A 13,370-nucleotide genomic window follows, 5' to 3' on the forward strand; every position below is an offset into this window, starting at 1 on the left:
TAAGCTAGTTAGGTTACCTAGTCAGTGAGCTAGTGGGTTAGCTAAGCTAGTTATTATGCCCCAGGGTAAAGCCAAGTAAGTGCTGGTTAAGGTTAACTAGCTAACTCACTGACTAGGTAACCTAACTAGCTTAGCTAACCCACTAACTCACTGACCAGATGACCTAGGTAAACTAGCTAACTCATTGACTAGGTAGGTTAGTGTTCACTAACTAACTAGTATAATTTAAGCATGGATATTTAGCACACCCCGCTAACATGAGCATCTTAATAGAGTTAAACACTTACTTAAAAAAGAAATATAACATTAAACATAACTTCTGTATGAAATTTAATTGGAAAAGTACCTGCTGGTGCTGCTGTGAGCTGAACCCCGTTCGCTCCGCCATGTTTGGAAGAGCGCTTGAAGCTGGCGGGGTGGGCGTGGTCTGTCTCAGACGAGGGTTCAGGGTAGGTGACCAATAGAGATTAAAGGGGAACGCCTTCTTCTAAGCCCCGCCCACCCGTGAAAAGTGTGCCAAAAATCAGAACCAAAAAAATGAAGCAGAAGCAAAGGAGAGATTCCAGAAGCAAGAGTCTTTAGCAGCAAAATCCACAAAAATCCACAGAAAATCCAAAAAAATCCAAAAATGAAAACAAAGACTGGCAAAATCCAAACTAAAATAATTTTCAAATAAGTGCAAAGAATAATAAAATAACCAAGTATATTTAAATATATATATTTGATATATATTTTTTCTCTTTTGAATTTGCAACATACATGTTTTACTTTTGATTCTTAAAATTTTGATTGTGGATTTTATTTTTTTATGTAAAACTTTTGGCACAAAATTCACTCCATAGAAATCACAATGTAACCAGAAATCACACGACAATGGAAAAAAAAGAGGACAGGACAGTTCAGGAGGGGCAAAAACTGAAAAGAGTTAGTAAAAGCCAGTTCTTTTTTTGTGCTTATTCTTTTACTATTAGATATTCTTGACTGTGACATAAAACTGTTATGAAAGAACTAATAAAACACTACTGTTACAAAGTTATTAATGATTTAAAGATAAATAGCAATACTGATAATAAATCCCTTATAAATAAAATACTAAGTCGTACATTCATAGTTGTTTTGTCTTTTGCTTCAAACGTGTGACAGACATATATTTTGGGCTAAATTAAGCTTCTGAAGGGTGGGTTTTAGACTGACTTTTGGCTGGATATTTTGTTGGACCTGGCAACCCTGCATCCTGGTATTTGTAGTAAACTTAGCTCAGATGAATCTGAGAGCTCAAAGTTCTGTCTATCTAGATCTAGTACAAAGCACTGTAGTAAGGGTTGATGTGTGTGTGTGTGTGTGTGTGTGTGTGTGTGTGTGTAGGCTGAATTGTGTGTAATGTGAATTACTATGGCCTTGTGCGTTGGCAGATGCTCAGCGTCGGTTAGCATTAGTTACCATGGTATGTTATTCACCTCACCCTAGCATTAGCTATTTTGGCTCTGTAAACTTACATTTCTGTCCATCGCTATCTCTTGTGTATTCTCGCTAGCATTAGCCACGTGCCTGGCCGGAGCGAATGGGTGCTATTAGACTCCTGCTAACATTAGTTAACTCACTTTAGCAACTACATGCCTGGCTGCCGCCATTACGTGTAATAAAAAACTAATCACATTCAATACGAGTTCTCAATACGAGTTAAAGGTATTTTGTGAAACTGTGAAAAGGAGAGGATTTTTGTAGAATTTGTGTGTGATGGTATATATATATATATATATATATATATATATATATATATATATATATATAGTTGAAATTAGCTTCCTTGGGAGTGTGAAATGCTCTTTTACCCATTTATTTATTATCTGCAAATGCTAGCCAACTTGTATTATAATTTATTTATTTTACATTTAAATAGTTATGGTAATTTAAATGTAATTTATATTTTAAAAACAAAGATCATCAACATCATGAACATAAAGCATTTAATTTGTAGGTGAAAACCTTGGTTAATGGAATGCTCACTCTTCCCTCACATATTTAAAAGCTCATTGTTTAATCTGAGTTTTTTATTATGACTGTGCTGCACAATCACATCTCATTTCTTACTCAATATTCTAAAAAAAACATTGAGAACTATGTTAGATAAATGAAACAATATATTTATGCCTATGTATTAGGCCTACATAAACTACTGGTGTATCGAGTGTACTAGTGGACTACGGACATATCCTATATAAATATATGTATAATAATTATGCTAGAAATATGTCAAACCCATATACTATCCAATAAAACATGCTGTTCAAACAGTGATAATTATTGAAACATTTTTTTACATTTATTTCAACCCTGCAACCCAGCCTTGGTCAACTAGCTGAATGGTCTGTGTCACCTCTAGTTTGTACAAGCTCTGTTGCACAGAGCTGTTCAGGTATAAATCACTAACTTGAAACAAGGACATAATGAAAAAGGACAGAAGGTGAAACAGGCCTGTAATCCCTTGTTTGTGAATCGAGCCCAATTATAATTGTATGAAAAGAATCAGAAAGTTTTTCTCTTTCTGAAGTTGTGTCCAACCTGAGAGGTTTCTAATTAACTTGTTCAACACTCGACTCTCTCTCACATCCCAGAGTTGACACGCACCTCAGAGACTCCAGTGCATGTTGTAGAAGTGATAATAATGTACAATACATTATAGGTTGGCCATAGCCATACTCACCAGCTGCACAGCTCTGGTGTGGATAAAGTTTTAGGTGCTAATAGGAAAATACAACTGTTGAAAAGAACAGTCTCCAGCACATACTGACGAGAGAAACTAAAATAAAATGAATTAAAAGAGAAGAATTTTCATACTCCACACAAACCAAGTTGTATTAATCCTGCTGAATGGTTTTTGAATGATCTAAACCAGTCTTTGACATTCAATGTGGTTGAAAATCTGGTTAAGCAGTCATTGTGTATGCTGCATTTGATTCTGGTCAGGCTTGTTGGTCCTGATTAACCAGAGTAGCCATGCTGGTCAAGCATCATGCTTGCTCACATTACTTTTTTTTTTTTTTTTTTTTGCTATTTTTACACACAGAGTTTGAATAGCTGGTGTGTAATAGTGTTAAAGCTTTCTAGTAAACTAACTTTTATTTAAAATCATATCAACTCCCAGAAATGTTGCTGCTATTAAAAAAAAGAAGACGCATTTTAATTCAGTTTAACTCAATTTGAATTGATATAATTGCATCTGTAATTAATCACATTCAGACTGGCATATGTATGTATGTATAGTAATTAGTAGAGGCCGAATGGTAATATGGTCTGTATTGCACGTTCAGAATGATAGGAAGCGCCACTAGGGGGCGAGTTAGACTTATTGTGTATGTGTAATGTAGAGGGAGAGTTTATAAAGTCTGTCTAGCCTGAAGCAAAGCATAGCCTCCCAGTTTTACAACAATAAAAGTGGTTCTTATAATATTTAACATCCAGTCTCCCCTGTTTTATCTGCTGGACCCGCTACCATATTGCCACCCTAACGGACTCACAGCCCAAGTATTCAGTAAGAACTCTGACTACACAAATTGCAGTGTGTGTGTACTATATATATAGTATCTAGCAAGCTAACTACGGCAGCTACACTATGTTACAGTCAATTAAATCCACAGCGTTTTAGTAGTAAAAGCCAAATAACTGAAATAGCTCTTGCCTTTTAAATCCTTTCAGGTCACGGAGCTCTCTCTCTCTCCACCGCTCAAACGCCAGTCCAATATTAATCCTGGTTTTAGCTTGGGGTTTTCTTTAGTTTTACTAGTGAATGAGCTACTGAGGTCTGAGTTTCCCCTACTGAAATCTCCATTTCTCCTCCAGCCGCTCGTGTTCAGTAGCGGTAGGTTCACACTGCAGAGATGCGGCATCGCTGCCAATCGCTTTCTCCACCACTCAAGCAAGTTTATTAAAATCCATTCATTTATCGCCCGCTGGTCCTCCATCTCTGTAATCAAACACAGAGGTAATGTACAGCACAGTAAAGCTTCTTCCTCGTTTTCTCACTCTGTAGTTCAGCCTGTGTTTGGTGTGGTGCTGATTGACTACTGTCTAGCGAAACTCGCTTCTCATTTGCATTAAGTTGAAAATATCTCAACTTTTTGCTGCGACTGACCAGAGCCATAGAGAACAGCGGGAGACCGAGCGAAAAACGCTGCGCGTTGCTGCAGTGTGAACGCGTAAATCTGAGCCGGTGTTCTGTCGAATTGTCCTACCTTGTCAAACCGTGCTGCCCTAATGTATATTTAACTGTAAAAATACAAATGAAGCACTATTTTAGGGCATGTACCCAGTGAAATTCCAAAAGATGTACGTTATTAGACTTGGACGGCATAAATCATTGTATCATGGCAAAGTTATGGCAAATATAGCTCATTACACACTGCTTTTATATTTATTTATAATAATAATTGTAATTATTAGTTTCCATTTACACTTTTGTGCAATGACAGTGCGTCCAGGTTGTTTAATGCACATCCCCCCCCCCCCCCCCCCCCTAAAACAGATTCATTTTAAATAAAAAACACAAGAAATTATTAAATTGTGTAGGTCATGCGCAGTACGTTTGGGAAGCATGTATCGATGGGTAGGACAATTCGACAGAACACCGGATCCTCTTTCAGAGGCTGTACATGTGACGTAAGCACGTACAGACGTGTGACGTGGCCAGAAAAACTCAAAAGCGACCCGAGACCCAGCTTTTAGAATGAAAATGGCACACTGGTACCATTAAACACAATATTTTATCCCTTCTCCACACATAAATGCTTCTGCTTTTAGTTTAGAAACAAAGAAATACAGACTGCTGGTTTAAATGCAAGGTTGTATACTCACACTGTTGGTCAGTGCCCAGCAGAGGGCACTTTAGAGCTTTGTTTCATGAACTAGTGCTTACTTGGATTTCTCTGCTGATATTTCTTATTACACAGGTTTTTATAGTAGGATTTAATAAAAATAGGATTCATTTCGTCTCAAATGTTATTTTACATCTTTAGTCTGCAAAACGTATGTGAACGTTGCAGAGATGAATGTTAAACATTTTTTTTTGACAAAATCTGTATAATAAAAAACAATTCAAGAGCTAATTCATTTGATTTGTTGGCTTGAATTTCTTAATATAAATAACCTCAATTAGTGCTATTATATGTACTAAAGGGTTTTAATGCATTTTTAATAGTATCCTCTCGTATTTATTTAGAAAACACAAAATAACCTAAAGCAAAACCAAAAAAAAAAAAAAAATACTTTTGAAAGTTTTTTTTGAGCTGCTAGGAAGCAATGTGGGTTTATTTAAGTGCCTTTTCTTCTTTTATTGTAATAATGTAGCCCCTATAGCATGTTTTCTAGAGGCTATAACTTTAACAGATAAGCAGGATTTATAAGAAAAAGAAAAAATAATTTGTCTCATGACTAACCTTCAATATTAAAATGTAAAGTCAGTTTTAGTTTTTAGATTAAATGCTGAAAAAATGTTGTGAAAAGGTTAACATAATACTCAGGTTTTACATTTTAACATGGAATTTACATGTCTTTGTAATATTTTTTTTTATTTTATGGATTATGATTAAAATATTGCCATCTTAACAGAATAAGTTTTTTTGTGCTTTTTACAGACTTTTGAAAAGTCTGTTCAAACATGTTTATTTCAATCTCAAGTTAATTTTCAGCCGCAGTTTTTGTTTTTGAGTGTTCATGGATAATGGTTAATGTTAATGTTTCTAAATAACTATATGTTTTAACAGTTTGCCATGCAAAATGAAAGGAAAGGCTAATTTAACTTAATTTAACTTGTGGAAGGAATATTACCACTTATTATTTTCCTAAGTCTTAGACTTTAGGAATATTAAACCAAGCTGCAATACAATTTACAGCACTTCATGCTTCCCTCTGCTGATGAGCTTAATGAAGATGCGGATTTCATTTTTCAGCAGGACTTGGCACACTGCCCACACTGCCAAAAGTAAGTAGTCTTTTATAATATTTAATTTTTCTGATATACTATTCTAAACTTTTTATCAAGAGTTTTTCATTATCTGTGAGCCATAATAATAAATAATCATCAATATTAAAAGAAAAAAAATGCTAGAAATAGATTGCTCTGTGTATAATGAATCTATATAATACACAAGTTCCACTTTTTTCAGTTTTACAGTTATGCAAAGACCTACATAACAGACTCCATAAATGCAGTAGAGGGGGGAAACCTGAACAGTTGTGGTGAAGATAAAGGTCAGTTGCTGTCTGCTGTGAGTGTGTTTGCACATGATGGGCACTGAGCCACTAATATCAGTATTTCCCCGTTCTGCTCATGGAGTCCCTCTGAACTGCACTACCTTTCTGCACAATCCGCCCCCATAACAGGAGTGGGTCATGTTATCCCATACTATGGACTTCATTAACAATACGCACAGAAATACTGCAGCAGAGGAAGGTTCTATTTCACTAATTTTCTATTCTTAGATGGATCTTAAAGCAGAAGTGGACGATTCTGTATAAATTCACAAATACTAAACAACAGTTTTTTTTTTCATAACGGGCACAAATTTTGACCTGCAAGTACGCTTGTAAAGTTTCATGCTCTGAAGTATGCATATCGTTTGATCTTACATTTCCCCCATGTTCTCCTCCTCGCTGTGTATCACACACACGTGCACATACACACACAGCTGATGGCACATTTCCTCTTTCCATGGTAGGTTACAATATGCAACTACACTTTATTTACTTTATTTCATCCATTAAAGCTCCCAGTTAAACTCAGTAACTAAGCACATTACAATACTCCTATTTAAAAAGCATCAAACTTGCCTTGAGATATTATAATGCAGTAAAAAAGCTTTATTATATACTTTTCATAACACTTAGATTGATGGTTTTCCTGTTCATGCCACTAGGTTAGTGGGGTTAGGTAAACTGGATATCTGTCAGGCATCTGAACTCAAAATGTGGCATGGTTTTTACATTTTATTTAGTTGGTCAGAAACCTCCACAGAACTGGTTCTGGCCTGCAGGCTGTGTTCTTTACTTTTTCACTAAATGACTAGTTACTATCAGTGTCTACTAATAAAAACTATATCCCACACATCATCATCTATTCTACTTTGTGTGGTCTCTATTATTCTGTGATTATTGGTGTATAGTCTTGTGAAGTGATTTCCACCCCTGGTCCTAAATATTGTAGTGGTTTCCTGATCTAAAACACCACTTTTTGTCCATTAGTTGATTAATTGAATCTGGTGTGTTAGGAGCAGAGAGAACACAAAAATGGGCTGAGCAGAGGGACCTCCATTACCATGGCTGGAACTCACTTCTCTATTTTACAGTGTATTTATTTGTTTTGTAACACTATTGTACACAATACAGATTGATGCAACTGTCTTTACTGCCCAACACAATCTTTCTACCAGACTTTTAATCATTACTGTTTTGCATTTTTGCATTGAGCAACACAAGGAGCATAGGGAAGGTCAGGACATAGGATGACCACCACCCCACCTCATCCCTATTCCCTAACCCCTCAACTTCCCATAAGTATTGGATGGAACACCATCGTTCCAGAGAACACAGTTTTTTGCTGACTTTTGCTGCTTTGACCCCAAATCCTCCATTCTCTTACCTGTGCTGGTAGCTGGTTTCAGATGGTCTAAGTCAAGGGTTGGCACTTAATTTGGACGTGAGCCAGAATTCTTTTCAAGTCATTAAATGGCGGACCTCAAAAAAATCTGTTTTGGAAAATGAAGTGTAAAGGGATGGAGTGCTGCATACTAGTAGCTCTCTAGCCCAGAGGCTTGTTGAACCCAATTGCAGTTGATCTTAAAGCAGGACAACCCAGAAAGAAAGGAAAAATAAATGAATAAATAAACACATCGCTCCTCATGCGGGATCATACCTGCATCGTCAAGGTCGTGGTCCAATACACTATCGCTGCCCTGGCTAGTGAATTGGATGGGGAACTGGCTGGGGAAAAACACCCTTATAAGGAGATAGGGAGCACAAAAAACGGGCGGAAAAACGAGAATGTGCGGAAACTAAAGTCACGCCAAGTGCGACAAAGAGAGACAGGGGAGGTATGTAAACAAAAGCTCACCAGAGAAGCATTTTATTTTTTTTTTTTTTTCATTTCGTTCATTATAGTTCAAACAACCTCACAGCCCAGATGTTTCATGCTTGCGGGCCACATCTGGCCCACGGGTCGCCTATTGCCGACCCCTAGTCTAAGCTGGTCTATGAGGTTTAAGGGGTTTAATAATCTTACCAACCAGATGAAAACATACTCTATGCTTGTAAGCAAGCTGCATGATGAATTGATGACCATACTGGTCATGCTAGTCAACCAGCCAAGGTTGTCCTCTGGATATAAGTATGATTCAATGAGATTGCATGAATGGTGCTTGACTTAGACCTTAGACCTATGCTACAGTGGACACATATGAATTACCAGGTCTAAGGAATGTTAGAAACGCCTTAAATCTTATTAAGGTTTATTATTCAGCTATTAACCCTAAAATTGTGAATTGTTTGTTTACAATTTGGTTTTCCAAATAATACCATACAGTATATTACCATATTTTAGCATATCTCGTGGAGTCCCACAGGTTTCTATTTCAGGGCCTATGAAACTGACATTGATTTTAATAGTAATGAAAAAAGATTTAAGAGTGGCAAAGTGTGGGCTTACATTTAGGGTCCAAGGAGTTAAAAGAATTCCTTTTTTGTTAAACCTTCCATGCTGTGTCTAAATGCACAAACAGCAAACAATCAATCAAGCATCAAAAGAAAAGCATTTATTGTCCAAGGTGACACCATTTACAGCAAAACGCAGCTTCAGGTTCAAATGCGGTGAGTGTCAGAGCAGCAGATACGGTAGTTTCTAAAGGCACTTGTTGCAGCGTAGGTGTGTGAGCTCACAACACGCAGCGTGAAGTGTTAAGACGGGCCACCACGCTTGTATCTGTTTCAGCCTCAGGACTGGAGAAGAGCAATGTACGGAGTCACTTCTTGTAACATTTGCACCCGCACACGAACAAGTGACCTGTGATGAGTAAGACCTCTGTTCTTATTCGAACCACATTATTCATCATGCTTCATCGTTAAACCCAGAAGATCATGTTTTCACATTCTTATCAGAAGCGTATGGGTCTGAAAATGGGTCAGCTATTTGCACGCTTTTCTTTTTTTTTTTTTAGGTTTGTAGCATTTAGATGATGTTTAACCAGCTAAGAGTTGACCAGCATTAGGTCTGTTGAGTATCATTTGAGTATAATCTACAAGCATGAACAACCTTACCAGTAAAACCAAGCTAGATCATGCTTGCAAACCAATATGACTACACTAATTAAGCAACATGACCAGCAAAAACAAATTAGATGACTATTAAGACCAAACTGATTGACTAGTAGGACCCACAAAACCTAGCTATTTGACCAGGCACAACCAGCATGGTTGCCTAAACAGCATTTTAATCAAATTTAGCATTTACTATGCTGGTTGTCATACAGCTGGTTAAGTAAAGACTAACACTAGAGCTTTAGGAGTTTAAGCATAAGACATGCTGATATCCGGATACTCATCGTCTACCTGTCAGAAACTCCACATTAACCTGTCTTTTCATTTTTTGAACACACACCTCCACTGATGACTCCAGCAATGAGCACTCTGCTCCACAGCTTTGTCATTTCTGGGAAAAGACTCTGATATGCTAATACGAGTTCCTCCCCCTCGCTGTATTGATGCTCTGGGAAACAACAGCAACAATGTGTGGGGATACGTGCCCTCAACCACCCACTCACAGCCTCATGTGCTCACTAGAGAGGTCTATCTAGACACACACACACACACATACAGAAACACACACACACACACCACACCACACCTCTAGTGTGAAAGTGTTTCACAGTCTCACTGCTAGGGGACTTCTGCTCTGCTCCATTTTGTGTGTTCTCACAATTACTGGTGGATGAACACTGGAAATTGTTGATGTTCTAAACAGATAACCCTATACTGTTTATTAGAAACCCTAAATTTAACTCAGGCTATCTGGTTTTCTGATCTTGTTCATCAGGTGAAGGTTCTTCAGACCTTTAAAATGCTCTTCAGACTGTATTAGAATCATGGTTCTTTATGGATCCAAAGGTGGTTCCCATATGGCATCACTTATAGCACATTTATTAACTGCTGTAAATAACAAAATAAGCAGGTTGACCGGTTTAGCTCCTTAGAATTCTTTTAGAATTGGGTCATATGTTTTTGCTTGAGTTTGTCAGTATGTCCAGCATGACTAACAAGTCAAAGGTGGTTGACAAGTATGACTAGGATGACCAAGCTGGTCAACAAGCATTACCACAGTGATTACCCTGTATAATAAGCATCACAAGAATGAACAAGTTGGTCGACCAACCAGACCAAGGTGGTTGATAGGAGCGATTCTAGGATCAGGGGATCAATAAAGGGCGAGCGAAACCCCTGGTGGTAGATCGGTAATCTATGACCAGCATAACCAAGCTGTCCAATTTTGTTTTTGTTATGTTACAGGTCTGGAAAAAATTGAGAGACCACTTCAGTTTCTGAATCAAGTAAAATGAACATTGTTGTTTTATTCTATATACTTCGGACAACATTTCTCCCAAATTCCTAATAAAAATGTTGTCATTGAAAGCATTTATTTGCAGAAAATGAGAAATAACTGACAAAACAAAAAGGATGCAGAGCTTTCAGACCTCAAATAATGCAAAGAAAACAAGTTCATATTCATATTTATTAAAGTTCAGAAACCAATATTTTTCTGAACACAGTTTTCATGCATTTTGACATGTTCTCCTCCACCAGTCTTACACACTGCTTTTGAATAACTTTATGCTGTACACTACTGGTGCAAAGATTCAAGCAGTTCAGTTTGGTTTGATGGCTTGTGATCATCCATCTTCCTCTTTATTATATTCCAGATGTTTTCAATTTGGTAAAATCAACGAAACCCATTGTTTTTAAGTGGTCTCTTATTTTTTTCCAGAGCTTTATTTGTTTGTACTGTCCGGGTCGACCAGAGGAGCTTTCTTCCTCTTAATGAGGGAGTATTCCTTGCCACTCTTGCCACCACCACCATGGTGCTTAATCATAAGAGGCTTGTATCTTTGTAAATCTACTTTGTGACAACTTTTGTTGAAAAAGAAAGCACAAATAAATAAATAAGCACATAATTGTATTGAATTGAACTAGCACAGTTAAGGTTATTGACCAGTACTGTCAGTATGACCAGCGTAACAAACAAGACCAAAGGGCGTTGACCGGAATGTCCAAGAAAACCAATCTAGTCAACCAAACAAACCAATGTTGTTGACTACTGTGGTCAGATTTTTGATCATACAGAATACTGACTCTACTACTACTATCTACTACTGACTCTTACTAAACACTATCAGTGCTGGAAATCAATTCCTTAGAGCAATGCTCAAAAAATTAATAGAAAGCCTTCCCTAGACAGTAGGGACAGTTATTTCAACAGTTATTCCATTCCCTTGATTTTGGAAAACAAAAAAATAATAATAAGCAGGTGTGTTGTCTATAAAGTGCATATACACCAGAATAGAAAAAAACTTTCAATGAACAGATCCCTGCACATTATACATATCCTAAATATCACTTTCTTCAGGTGGGTTTTCTAGTTGAGGTTTGAGCAGCTCTTTGTCATAAAGACATCTAAATGAGACCACCAAGCCAGACCACAATGAAGCCACACACCACTGAGACCATTATCTCTAAATCATGAGCATCACTTAAAGATGTAGTGCACAGAGACTGTGGTTACTGATGTTCCATTTTTGTAGAGATATAATTTTCTGGTCACAACAAGCAACAACAGTAATTATCTCTCTAAAAGAATAAATACAATTTTATAAAGTGCTCAGTCATGTATAGAGTTCATTGCATGTTAAGTAGTAGCATGTGAATTCCTATTCAAAAATGACTTTCCCAATTTTACTGATTATAAATCAATAACCAGAAATATATCATCACCTAATGTTGTGGCAGATCTTTAATCTGCTTCAGTTCTTCTGAATATTACTGGTTTTGCTGTTTGCTTTTTATGACCTGTAGGCCTTGTTTTTCAATTAATAAATTTAATTAAAATTAATATAATTGTTAAAACTATATCAAACACTTGATTATTTATTACAGACAACCTTGTGTCAACATATACCAATGATTTTGTCGTTTGTTTTAAAACTATTTACATGTTTTTGTACAAAATAACATTTTTACTGCTGTTTGGAAGTGACTGATATGATTTTACACTTTAATAGATAAAACCATCAGAGATAATAGAGATAAAACCAAGTCAATTTAAAATATGTAAAAAAAAAAAAAAAAAAAAAAAAAAAAAGTATTATTCCCTACACAGTGTAAGGGACAGTTTTTGTGTTCAAACAGTGACGATATGCAATATTCCAACAGGACCACGCTGTCAGCCTTCTCCCTGACTGACAATATATGGGATGCAATTAGACGAGCTACCCTCCACCCCTACTGTAAAAGGAATATTATAGTTGCATCGGAAGAGTTTTTTTTTTTTTTTTTACAGGACACCTCTAGGAACCTCTACAACTCCATTACGAGATCTATGGCATGTAATGCTATACATGCATTAGATGCATTATTACATGCACTGTATTTATGGCTCAACCAATATGACCAAGAGTTCCCCATATTAGTCTGCTTTTTTAAACATTTACTGTTCCTGGTAACCTATATCGTCCCTCCTGAATATTATTATTATAGTCTCATCTGTTCATTGCAGGGTAAACTAAGTTCAATATAACTTATATAAAATAAAATAAACATTCTAAACTAATGTTGTGTGTTGGTCATATCATGGAAGCTCATGATAATTACATTAAATAAACAATTTATGTTTTTCCAAAAATCTGTCAAATTTGACCAGAATAAAAAATATGAAGGTTAACAGAGAAATCTACAGTGAAAACACTGTATTCCATATAAAGCATTCCTGTCTAGCCATACAGAGAACCACATCTAAAAATAGCATTTAACTTCCTCAAACCATGGCCGCCAGCTCATCTTCATGTGCATTTTAGGCCTAATAATAAGAATGTATTACACAGAGCTCTTGTGAGTAAGTTTTTTTCCCTAAAAACATCAGATGGTATTTTGGGGAACAACAGCTCTGTTCTCCTGAAACCTGACAGAAAAAAAAAACAAAAAACATAAGAACAAAGGAGTAAGAGTTGCAAATCTATCTATCTATCCATCCATCCATCCATCCATCCATGTTGAACTTGGATTATACACCGGTATGCCAAAAATCATTGGACGGGATCCCTGTGGGATATGTGTGTGGG

This window comes from Astyanax mexicanus, chromosome 11 (assembly GCF_023375975.1).
Source record: "Astyanax mexicanus isolate ESR-SI-001 chromosome 11, AstMex3_surface, whole genome shotgun sequence".
NCBI lineage: Eukaryota > Metazoa > Chordata > Actinopteri > Characiformes > Acestrorhamphidae > Astyanax > Astyanax mexicanus.